Raw genomic sequence first — 12,621 nt, 5'->3', positions numbered from 1 at the left:
GCTGCCTCGCTCCCTCCCACCCGTCTCCTCTGCCTCGCTTCCTCCCTCCCTTCTCCTCTGCCTCGCTCCTTCCCGTCTCCGCTGCCTCGCTCCCTCCCTTCTCCGCTGCCTCGTTCCCTCCCTTCTCCGCTGCCTCGCTCTCTCCCTTCTCCCCCGCCCCGCCTGCTTCCCTCTTTTCTCCTCCGCCCCGCTTGCTTACTTCTCTGCAGCTTTGCTCCCTTCTGCAGTGCTTGGCTTCCTTCTCCACTGTCTTCAGTCTTCGCTCTGCACCTGGATATGCAAGTTAACTGCCATCTTGGTTGGGTTAATTTGCATATCGCTCTTGATTGGTTGGTGGGCGTGGCTGGTGGGTGTAGCAGAGTGATGGTTAATTTGCATATTACTGTTTTATTAGATAGGATACTATGGATCAGGAACTGGATGTTAATCTCATTTTGTTTTTCAATTTTATTTTAGTGTAATAAGAACACTTAACATGAGGTATACCTTCTCACTAAATTTTAAGTATACACTACAATAGTCAACTATAAGTACAATATAGTACAACAGATCTCAAAAACGTATCTTGCTTGATTGAAATTTTATTCTGGTTGAATAGCAACTTCTAATTTTTTCCTCCACCTCAATTCTAGGAAACCATAATTCTAGTCTTTTATTCTTTGCATTTGACTATTTTAGATACCTCTTTTAAGTGGAATTATACAGTATTTGTCCTTCTGTAACGGGCTTGTTTCACCTAGCATAATGTCTTCAAGATTCATTCATGCTATCAAATATTGCAAAATCTCCTCTTTTTAAGGCTGAATAATATTTCATTGTATTTATATACCATATTTTCTTTATCCATATATCCATGAATGGATGTTTAGGCTGTTTCTACATCTTGGTTATTTTAATAATGTTTCAATAATCATGAGAGTTTAATAAACATGGGAGTTCAATAAACATATCTCTTCAGGATTCTCAAGTTCTTTAGGATAATGACCCAGACATGTCATTGCTGGATCATGTGGCAGTTATATTTTTTTATTTTTGGAGGCACATACATACTGGGTTTTTTTTTATAGCACCTGCATTATTTTTCATTTCCACCATCAGTTTACAAGAACTCCAATTTCCCCACATCCTTGCTAACAATTCTTCTCTTTTTTGCTATTGTTCTTGTTTTTGATGAAAATAACCATCTTGGCAGGTAAGAGATGATGTCTCATTGTGGTTTTGATTTGCATTTGCCTGATGATTATTGACATTAAGCTTTGTTGGCCACCTGTGGGTCATCTTTGAAGAAACATCTATTCAAGTTTCTAGCCCATGAAAAGAATGAAAAAAACAACATAGAAAATGGGAGAAAGTACTTGTAATCCATATATCAGACAAGGTGTTAATTTCCAAAATATATAAGAAATTTTATAACTTAATAGTAAAAAAATATAATAATCTGATTTTAAAATGGGCTAAATTTTTAGAGTTGCTGTTCTGAGGCCTATTAGTGCAGAGGAAACAGGGTAAGATTAAAATGCTCATACTCAGTAGATCAGCATTTACTGAAAATCAGTGGTTTTCCTCACTAGCAAAATCCTCCTCATCCACCCCTACATGTAAAAAAAACTGAGCAATGCCTAAGGATGATTATTATTTTATCTAATAAAAGGGTAATATGCAAATTAACTGTCACTCCATCACAAAGAAGGCGGCACCCATAGCCACAGGATGGCGGTGCCCAGTCCTCTCAGCCCTGCCAGAGTTCCCCAGTCCTGGGAGGGTGGCCGCTGAGAGTGGGCAGTGTGAGCAGCCTGTTGGAATGTTTGCTTCATTGCCACAGTGATGAGGCAAGCATTCCACCCCGGCCACGGAGGGCCTCTGGGCAGCGGGCATGGAGCAGCTGGGGGAGGGAGGGGATGCTTGCGTCGTGACCCTGGTGACGAGGCAAGCGTTCCGCGCCTGGCCATGGATGGGCCTCTGGGCAGCGGGTGCGGAGCGGCGAGGCCCCTCAGAGAGCTACTGGTGCACAGATTCGTGCACAGGGCTATTAGTAACCAATAATAATGGTTAGTTATTCCTTATATTAATTCAGCTGCAGCATATACATATGCATTTAGGGGAAGAAACTGGTGGAGGAGTAGGTGGAAGTTACACTCACCTGCTCCCAGCCTCAAAGTGGACATACAACTAAAAAATAGAACAATAACCTGAATAACTAACTGAAGACTAGCTGAACAAAAGTCTTATATGCAAGAATTTACAGAAGAAGCTATATAGAGACTGGTGGGAAGGCCAGAGACATGAGAAGGGCAAGCCAGACACCCACATTATATAGCTGAGAATGTGGAGAGATATCTCAGCTGCAAAGGTTCCCCCTGAGGAGTGTGTGGTCTCAACCTCACTCCAGGCTCCCAACCTGGAGCAACAGAGCCTAGAAGAGGCATCAGCATAACATCAGACTGAACATCAGCAGGGATTCTGTCTGCCAGGGAGAGACAGGAATCTTCTATAAACTCAGGGGCCCTTTCAAAGGGTCAGTACACAAAATCTTGTCACAGACGTTCACCCTGGGCTCTGCTGGCAGAGGGAGGGAAGATTGGAGGGGACTGGAGTTATACAAGTACAGACTGGGTTGTGTGGCTCCCAGGAGAGAGCTGAAGGGACAGCCACCAGGGTCTCTGTGCTGAGTCCCTCTCCCACATGGTCAATAGATGCCATCTTTCCTGGATAAACTGCATCTACCTGGGGGAACTACACAATCTCACCCTCCCAACCCCTGTTGCCCTGCCCTGCCTAGATTGCACACTGCATAGGAGTCTGAAGTCTGAGCCTGTGGTATAGACTTTCTTAAAGGGATCTTGAGGGCAAAGTCAGGGGAATCAGAGACAGAGTTGTGTGGCTCTGTGGCAGAAAGCCATTTCTCCTCCCACCCACAGTGCACCAGAGCAGCTACACCACACCTGCAAAGTGCCTGAGAAGCGGTGTCAGACCCCTCCTCCCTCTATCTGCCCCACCCCCCTCAGGGAACATTAGAGGCACCCCAACCCCCATTGGAGATCCACTAGCCCCATCAGGGGAGAACCATTAGTTCCACACTCCCGACTCCCAGGAGCCCTGCCTGCCAAGCTTTGCTCTGCAATATTCTCAGCTGGCTGTGATCAGCATGGTCCCCAGGTACAGAAGACTCTTTAGAAGGTCTGGGAAGACTGGGAAAAAGTGAGTTGTGTGGCTTTTGAGTGGAGTCATTTTTCCTTTGCATGCCAGATGGGCTCTATTATTCCTGTTCAGAGACCTTCCCCCACAAAGCCAAATCTTGGTCTGTTTGGGTCTGATGAACACTGTTGACCTCATCCTGATTAATCACTGAGACCCTGCCCCAGCGCAAAGGTCCATGGTCACCCAGCAGGTGACAGTGACCTTGGTGTACTCTGAGACTTTTGCTATGGCCTCAAACACTGGCACCTAGTTTGAATCGACATCAATCTAGGGAACACCACTTTCCCCTACCTGGTGACTCGCTGAGAACCTCTCTCAGGCAACTTCCCTATCGCCAGAGGTTCTTTCTGTGACTGTGTCTAACAGGCAGCTAGCAGGTGATGTAGATCTCAAGGAGAGGAGTCTTGGGCCTTGTGCTGAATTGCTACAGGCTTGGTGCTGGTGGAACCCAGCCTTGGTGCACAACTTGGCTCCTCTCCTGCTCACCCAGGTCCAGCAGAAGCAACCACAAACTGTGGATAGCTTTGCAGCTCTAAACAGGTAGCCCAGGGCTGGCCACAGGCAGGGACAGACATCAACTGGCACTGGAGCCTATCCTAAGTGGACACAGAACCAACAAACCCAGTGATCATATCAAAGCCTGATATAATTAGCTCCATAAGTGGCACACACAAAGGGAGATGTCAGCAGACACCAGACCTATTGGGGTGAATTCAGCTTTGTGAAGTTAACTCCTGCACAGAAGCTGACATGGTCAATCCTCATAGACAACCAGAGGGGAAACTCCATCCATGGATGGACCAACAGCAATCAAGACTCAACTACAGCTCGGCTGGCATGGCTCAGTAGTTGAGCATCGACCTATGAACCAGGAGGTCATGGTTCAATTCCCAGTCAGAGCACATGCCTGGGTTGCAGGCTTGATCCCCAGTGTGGAGCATGCAGGAGGCAGCCAATCAAGGATTCTCTCTCATCATTGATGTTTCTATCTCTCTCTCCCTCTCCCTTCCACGCTGAAATATATATATTTCCCAAATCTATGGGCCACATAAGTAATATTAAAAGGGAAACTAATAGCAATAGAGGCCTGCCCCAAGAAAATAAAAAAATCAAAAAATCAAAAAAACTATCTATGTTTACACCTAAAGGAACTAGAAAAAGAACCACAAACAAAGCTCAGTGATAATAAGAAAAGAAATAACAACAAGACTGGGTAAGATGGACAAGACACACCCTGGAGCCAACCTCCCATGGTCTCTCACTGGCTGACCACACCTGGGGTGGCGCCAGGGCTCGAAGGGCATCTACATAGTGAGTGGGGTCCCTCTGGCAGGTGGGGTCCCTCAGCCTGGCCTGTGGGGATCGGGCTGAAACTGGCAGTGGCAGTGCGACATCCCCCGAGGGGTCCCAGAATGCAAGAGGGCACTATGCAAAGTTACTGTTGCTCAGCAGTTCCTGCATTGAACATCTGCCCCCTGGTGGTCAGTGTGCATCTTACCTACCAACCAGTAGGTAGTTGGCTAGTTGGCTGGTCACTTAGCCTTTTATACACACACACACACACACACACACACACACACACATATGTGTATATATATATATATATATACATAGAGAGAGAGAGAGAGAGAGAGAGAGAGAGAGACTCAACTACACCAAGAGGGTTTGCATAACCCACAAAAGGGGCATTCATGGAGCACCTAACTCAAATGATCAGGAAGATTGTGCCACTGAACCCCACAAAAAAAACCTACTACATAAGGCCAACATACCAAGGCATAACAGATCTACCAAATTAGCAGAAACAAATGCAGAAAGGCAGCCAAAATGAAAAGACAAAGAAACATGCCCCAAGTGAAGGAACAGGAGAAATACCCAGAAATAGAATGAAATGAAATGCAGACAAACACGCTACCAGATACATAGTTCAAAATAATGGTTATAAAGATGTTCAAGGAACTTAGTGAGAGTTTCACCAGACAGTAAGCATAAAAGGGATGAAGAAACCATAAAAAGAAAAACCTGTCAGAAATAAAAAATGCAATATCTGAAATGAAGAATACACCAGAAGGAATCAACAATAGACTTGATAAAGCACAAGATCAAGTCAGTGATTTTGATGACAATATAGCAAAAAACACCCAATCAGCACAGCAAAAAGAAGAGAATTTTAGAACATGAGAATAGTCTCAGTGGCCTCTGAGACATGAAGCATAACAACATCCACACTATAGGGGGAACCAGATGGAAAAGAAAGAGAGCAAGAAATTGAGAACCTATTTGAAGAAATAATGGCTGAAAACTTCCCTAAACTGGTGAAAAAAAAGAAAGGACACATAGGTCCAACAAGTCAGAAAGTCTCAAAAAGTGGACCATACCAAGACACACTATAAATTAAATGGTCAAGTTTAAAACAAAGAGAGAATCCTAAAAGCAGCAAGAGAAAGACAATTAGCTACCGCCAAGGAAGGTCCCATAAGACTGTCAACTGGTTTCTCAACAGACATTTCAGGTCAAAATGCATTGGCATGAAATATTCAAAGTGATGAAAAGCAAGGATCTACAACCAAGACTACTATACCCAGCAAGTTGAAGGTAGAATAAAGAACTTCCCAGGCAAAACATAAATAAACCTAAAAGAGTTCATTACCACCAAACCAATATTACAAGAAATGTTAAAGGTTCTTCTTTAAGAAGAAGAAAGAAAATAAAAGAGAAAAACAGTTATAAAGAATAAAATGGCTATAAATGCATACCTAACAATAATAACTTTAAATGTAAATGGTTTAAATGTGCCAATCAAAAGACATAAGGTAGCTGAATAAATAAGAAAATGACAACCTTATATATGCTGTCTTCAAGACACACCTCAGAACAAAAGATACACATAGACTGAAAGTAATAATATGGAAAAAATATATCATGCAAATGAAAACAAAATAAAAGCCAGCGTAGCAATATATAAGACAAAATCGACTTTAAAACAAAAAGCTATAATAAGAGATAAAGAGGGACATTAGATAATGATAAAGAGATCAATCTAACATAAGGATATAACCCTTGTAAACATATATACACCCAACATTAGAGAATCCTATCTAATAAAAGAGTAATATGCAAATTAACTGTCACTCCAACACACAAGATGGCTGCCCCCATGTGGTCAAAGATGGCTGCCGCCATATGGACACAAGATGGCCACCACAAGATGGCCAGCAGGGGAGGGCAGTAGGGAGGGACCAGGCCTGCAAGGGAGGGCAGTTGTGGGCGATCAGGCCAGCAGGGGAGGGCAGTTGGGAAGGACCAGGCCTGCAAGGGAGGGCAGTTGAGGGCGATCAAGCCTGCAGGGGAGGGCAGTTAGGGGTGACCAGGCCAGCAGAGGAGGGAAGTTGGGGGTGACCGGGCCTGCAGGGAAGGTCAGTTGGGGGGGACTCAGGCCTGCAGGGGAAGGCAGTTAGGGGCAATCAGGCTGGCAGGGGAGCAGTTAGGCATCAATCAGGCTGGCAGGGGAGTGGTTAGGGGGTGATCAGGCTGCCAGGCAGAAGCGGTTAGGTGCAATCAGGAAGGCAGGCAGGCAAGCAGTCCTGGATTGTGAGAGGGATGTCCAACTGCCCGTTTAGGCCCAATCCCAGTAGGATTGGGCCTAAACGGGCAGTTGGACATCCCTTGAGGGGTCCCTACTGGGATTGGGCCTAAACGGGCAGTTGGACATCCCTTGAGGGGTCCCAGATTGGAGAGGGTGCAGGCTGGGCTGAGGGACACACACTCCCATGCACGAATTTCATGCACTGGGCCTCTAGTCTAAATATATAAAGCAACTCTTGATGGACATAAAGGGAGAGATTAATAGTAATACAGTCATAGTGGGGGACTTTAAAACCTCATTGACATCAATGGATAGATCTTCCAGACCCCCCCCCCAAAAAAAAAAAAATCAGCAAGGAAATAGCAGCCTTAAATGACACACTAGACCAAATGGATTTAATTGATATTTTCAGAACCTTTCATTTCAAAGCAGCAGAATATACAATCTTTTCAAGTGTGCATGAAACATTTTCTGGAATAGACTACATGTTAGGACACAAAACAAGTCTCAATAAATTTAAGAATATAAAAATCACACCAAGCATCTCTCTGACCATAATGATATGAAATTATAATTAAATCACAAGAACAAACTGCAAAACACACAAAGACATGGAGGCTAAATAACACATTAATAAACAATGAGTGGGAGGAGGAACCAAGATGGCGGCAAAGTTAAACAACTAGTCTGCTGCCTCGCACAACAATTTCAAAAATACAACTAAAAGACAAAACGTCTACCACCCAGAACCACGGGAAAGCTGGCTGAGTGGTAGATTTACAACTAAGGAGAGAAAGGAGCACAAACGCTGAAAAGCTGAGGTACGGAGGCACGCGAATCGGGCTGGCGGCGGGAGACCGGGCACACGGCTTTTCTTCAACCTGCAGGGAGACAAGCTCCCGATCACTCTGAAATCCAGTTTCTGGGGACACGCGGGGGACCCAGACACCTATGGGGAGAAGCTGGACTCTCGGCCATCGGGTCGGAAAGTGAGAGTGACTGTTCTGCAGAGGTGTGCCCAGCAATCTTTGTTTTACTGTGCTGGAGTGCGGGGCACAGGGACTTGGAAACGCAGAAAGGCAGAGATGGCTGACGCCAGCCATCACCGTTTGCCACACCCCAGCCTAGTGACACCCTGAGACCCCACCCAGCCCTGAGGCCCCACCCTGCACATTCTACAAACCCGCCCAGGCTCCACACAGCGGCTTTTGCATACAAATGGCCTGTTCTGTGGCAGCTTAACCAAATAAACTGCAGCTCCAGTCAGACTGCTCCAAAACCGCCCAAACAAAGGAGGAGAAAACTAGTTCTTGCTGTAGCTCCTGCTGGGGGACACACAGTACACAAGGCTACACCAAGAGTGTCCACCTCAAGTAACTGGGAGGCTGACCCATTGAACCAATAGGTCATCTAGTACACAAAGCTACCCTACCAACTCAGGGAAGCAGCGAAAATGAGGAGGCAAGGAAACAGATCACAAACCAAAGAAATGGAGGAGAACAAGCGACTGGACATAGAGTTCAAAACCACGGTTATAAGGTTTTTCAAGAATTTCACGGAAAAGGCCAATAAATTCAATGAGACCCTCAAAAGATATGAAAAAGGACCAACTAGAAATTAAACATACACTGACTGAGATAAAAAATATTATACAGAGACCCAACAGCAAACTAGAGGATCAAAAGAATCAACTCAAAGATTTGGAATACAAAGAGGCCAAGGACACTCCTCCAGAGAAGCAATAAGAGAAGAGAATTCAGAAAGTTGAAGATAGTGTAAGAAGCCTCTGGGACAACTTCAAGAGAACCAACATCAGAATTATGGGGGTACCAGAAGAAGAGAGAGAGCAAGATGCTGAAAACCTATTTGAAGAAATAATGAACGAAAACTTCCCCCACCTGGTGAAAGAAATAGACTTACAAGTCCAGGAAGCACATAGAACCCCAAACAAAAGGAATCCAAAGAGGACCACACCAAGACACATCATAATTAAAATGCAAAGGGCAAAAGACAAAGAGAGAATCTTGCAAGCAGCAAGAGAAAAACAGTTAGTTACCTACAAGGGAGCACCCATACGATTATCAGCTAATTTCTCAACAGAAACCATGCAGGCCAGACGGGAATGGCAAGAAATATTCAAAGTGATGAATAGCAGGAACCTACAACCAAGACTACTCTACCCAGCAAAATTATCATTCAGAATTGAAGGGCAGATAAAGAGCTTCACAGATAAGAAAAAGCTAAAGGAGTTCATCACCACCAAACCAGTATTATATGAAATGCTGAAAGGTATTCTTTAAAAAGAGGAAAAAGAAGAAGAAAGATAAAAATTATGAACAACAAATACATATCTATCAACAAGTGAATCTAAAAGTCAAGTGAATTAAAAATCTGAGGAACAGAATAAACTGGTGAACTTAATAGACTCAGAGGCATAGAATGGGAGTGGATTTATAATTCTCAGGGAGAAAGGGGTGTCTGTGTGGGGAGTATGGGAAGAGACTGGACAAAAATCATACACCTATGGATAAGGACAGCGGGGGGGGAGGTAAGGGCAGAGTTGGGGTGGGAACTGGGTGGTGGGGAGATATGGGGGGGAAAAGGAGAAACAGTTGTAATCTGAACAATAAAGAATCATTTAAAAAAATAAATAAAATAATAAATAAACAATGAGTGGCTCAGCAATTAAATCAAGGAAGAAAACAAACATTACCTTGAGACAAATGAAATATAACACACAACAAATCCAAATCTATGGGCCACATAAGTAATATTAAAAGGAAAATTCATAGCAATATAGGCCTGCCTCAAGAAAAGAAAAAACAAAACAAAACAAAACACAAAACAAAACCAAAAAAACAAAGAAACAATCCATGCTTACACCTAAAGGAACTAGAAAAAAAAACACAAAAAAAGAAAAACAAAACCTCAAAGTGAGCATAAGAAAAGAAATAACAAAATTACAGTAGAAATAAGTCTGTTTCTTAGAAAAGATAAACAGGATTGACAAATCTTTAACCAGATTAACCAAAGAGGGTAGTGGAGAAAGGATCCAAATAAATAAATTCAGATATGAAAGAGAAGTAACATCAGAGTCATGGAAGTAGAAAGGACTATAAGAAAATATTCTAAACGAGTATATGCTTACAAATTGGACAATTTGGAAGAAATGGATAAATTTCTAGAAACATGCAATCTTCAAAAACTGAATCAAGAAGAATTAGAAAATCAGAACAGACCAATTACAACTAATAAAATTGAAGAAGTAGTGAAAAAACTCCCAGTAAAAAATCCTGGACCAGATAGCTTCTCAGGTGAATTTTACTAAACATTCAAATAAAAACTAACACCTATCCTTCTCAAACTATTCCAAAATATTCAAGAGGAAGGAAGATCTCCAAGTTCCTTATCTTAATTCCTAAACCAGATAGAGACACTACAAAGAAAGAAAATTGTAGTCCAATATATCTGATGAACATAGATGCTAAAATCTTCAACAAAACATTAGCAAACTAAATCCAGCAATATATTAAAAAGATCATATACCATGATCAAGTGGAATTTTTTTCCTGTAATACAGGGTTGGTACCATATCTGCAAATCAATTAATGTGAAACACCAAATAAAAAATTAAAGGATAAAGATCACATGATTTTATCAATAGATAAAGAAAAAAGCATTTGACAAAATCTAGTACCAATTTATGATTAAAAAATTTCTCAGCAAATTGGAAATAGAGTACACATACCTCAACATAACAAAGGCCACATATTACAAATTCACAGCCAATATTGTACTCAACAGAAAAAAAACTAAAAGCATTTCCCATAAGATCAGGAATAAGACAGGGTTGTCTGCTTTCATTATTCTTATTTAACACTAGTGGCCCAGTGTACAAAATTCGTGCACGGAGGGGGGTTCCCTCAGCCCAGCCTGCACCCTCTCCAATTGGACATCCCTCTCACAATCTGGGACCACTGGTTCCTAACTGCTCACCTGCCTGCCTGCCTGATCACCCCTAACTGCTCTGCCTGCCTGCCTGATTGCCCCTAACTGCATCTGCCTGCTTGCCTGATCTTGCCCCCAAACTGCCCTCCCCTGCCAGCCTGATCTCGCCCCCAATGGCCCTTCCCTGCCAGCCTGATCTCACCCCCAACTGCCCTCCCCTGCCAGCCTGATTGCCCCTAACTGCCTCTGCCTGCCTGGTCACCCCTAACTGCCCTCTCCTCCAGACCTGATCTCACCCCATGCTCTCCCCTGCTGGCCAATTTGGTTCTGATTGGTCGGTTTCTATGCCAGTCAGCATCAAAAGCTCTGCCTCCTAGGCAGCCATTGGCTCCTGGCACTTCACCAGATTTGGTTCTTATTGGTCGGTTTCTATGCCAGTCAGCATCTCCAGGCCTATCTCTGGGCCTTATCAGAGAGGCAGGGCTGATCAGCAGCCCCTGTGGCGGCCCAGAGAGAAACAGAGGCACAGCTGCTGGTGAAGCCCAGAGAGAAAGAGAAAGGCAACGACTGATCAACAGCTGCCATGGAGGCTGCAAATCAGACCCTGCCTCTCTCTTCAGGCCTCTCTCCAGGCCTGATCCTCACCCCGCTTGGCAGTCAGTGCTGGGTCACCGTGCCTGCACCGGTGGCAGTCAGTGCTGGGTTGCCAGCAACCCAGCACTGACTACAGGACTGACTTCCAGTCAGTTGAGCCTTCAGTCATTTTGGATGTTACGGACCCTGGGTTTTTATATATTAGGATAATACTGGAAGTCTTAGCCACAGCAATCAGACAAGAAGAAAAAATAAAAGTTATCTTAATTGGTAAGAAAGAAGTAAAACTATCATTATTTTCAGATGACATAATATAGAGAATCCTAGATATTCCCATGAAAAAACTACTAAACTGATAAATGAATTTACTAAAGTAGTAGAACACTAAATTAGTATTCATAAATTGGTTGCATTTGTATATACCAATATTTAACTATCAGAAAAAGAAGTAATCTCATTTATAATTGCATTTAAAAAATTAGGAATAAGTTTAACCAAAGAGGTAAAAAACCTATACTCTTTCACCAATTGTCCCCCCTTTTCCATCTTCTACCTTCCCAATCCCCTTTCCCTTTGGTAATCACCATATCGTTGTCTGTGTGTATGAGTTTTGGTGTGTGTGTGTGTGTGTGTGTGTGTGTGTGTGTGTGTGTGTGTTTAATGAGCAATGAAAGTAGTTATTTAAAAAACTATGGAATGCAGCTAAAGAAATACTTGGTAGTAAATATATAATTTCAAAAAAAAGTATTTATTTAAAAAAAAATAATATAGACTGAGAGAAAAGAAAGTTATCAACTTAAAAGGTAAAAAAGGAATGAGGTAAAACTAAAATAACTTAAGAACAAAAATGATAATATTGTGTAAGAGTCAAAATGAGTGCAACAGAAAGTCAATGTGAAAGAAACACCAGTCAGAAAGAATATATGCACGCCTATGTTCATAGCAGCACAATTTACAATAAGCTAAGATTTGGAAACATCCTAAATGCCTATCAGCAGATGAATGTATTAAAAAAACTGTGGTACATCTACACTGAGCATGTCAAACTCAAAGGCTAATATGGGCCAAATAAACAAGGTTTAAGTTTATGTGGGCTGCAAAAAAGCAAAAGCTTCAATTTTCATAGAAATGTAGGTTTATTTTGATAGAGACATGCTGAATACAAAGGGCTGAAATAAATTAGTAATCATTAACATAAAATAATAAAACATTTTAATAAAAATTAATTTTTTTTCTTGAACATTAACTTACCAGACACTGAATAACTGTACAATTTAATAAGTATAACACAAATA

The sequence above is a fragment of the Cnephaeus nilssonii genome (genome assembly GCF_951640355.1).
Source record: "Cnephaeus nilssonii genome assembly, chromosome: 7".
Taxonomy (NCBI): domain Eukaryota; kingdom Metazoa; phylum Chordata; class Mammalia; order Chiroptera; family Vespertilionidae; genus Cnephaeus; species Cnephaeus nilssonii.
Note: the sequence above shows the minus strand (reverse complement) of the source record.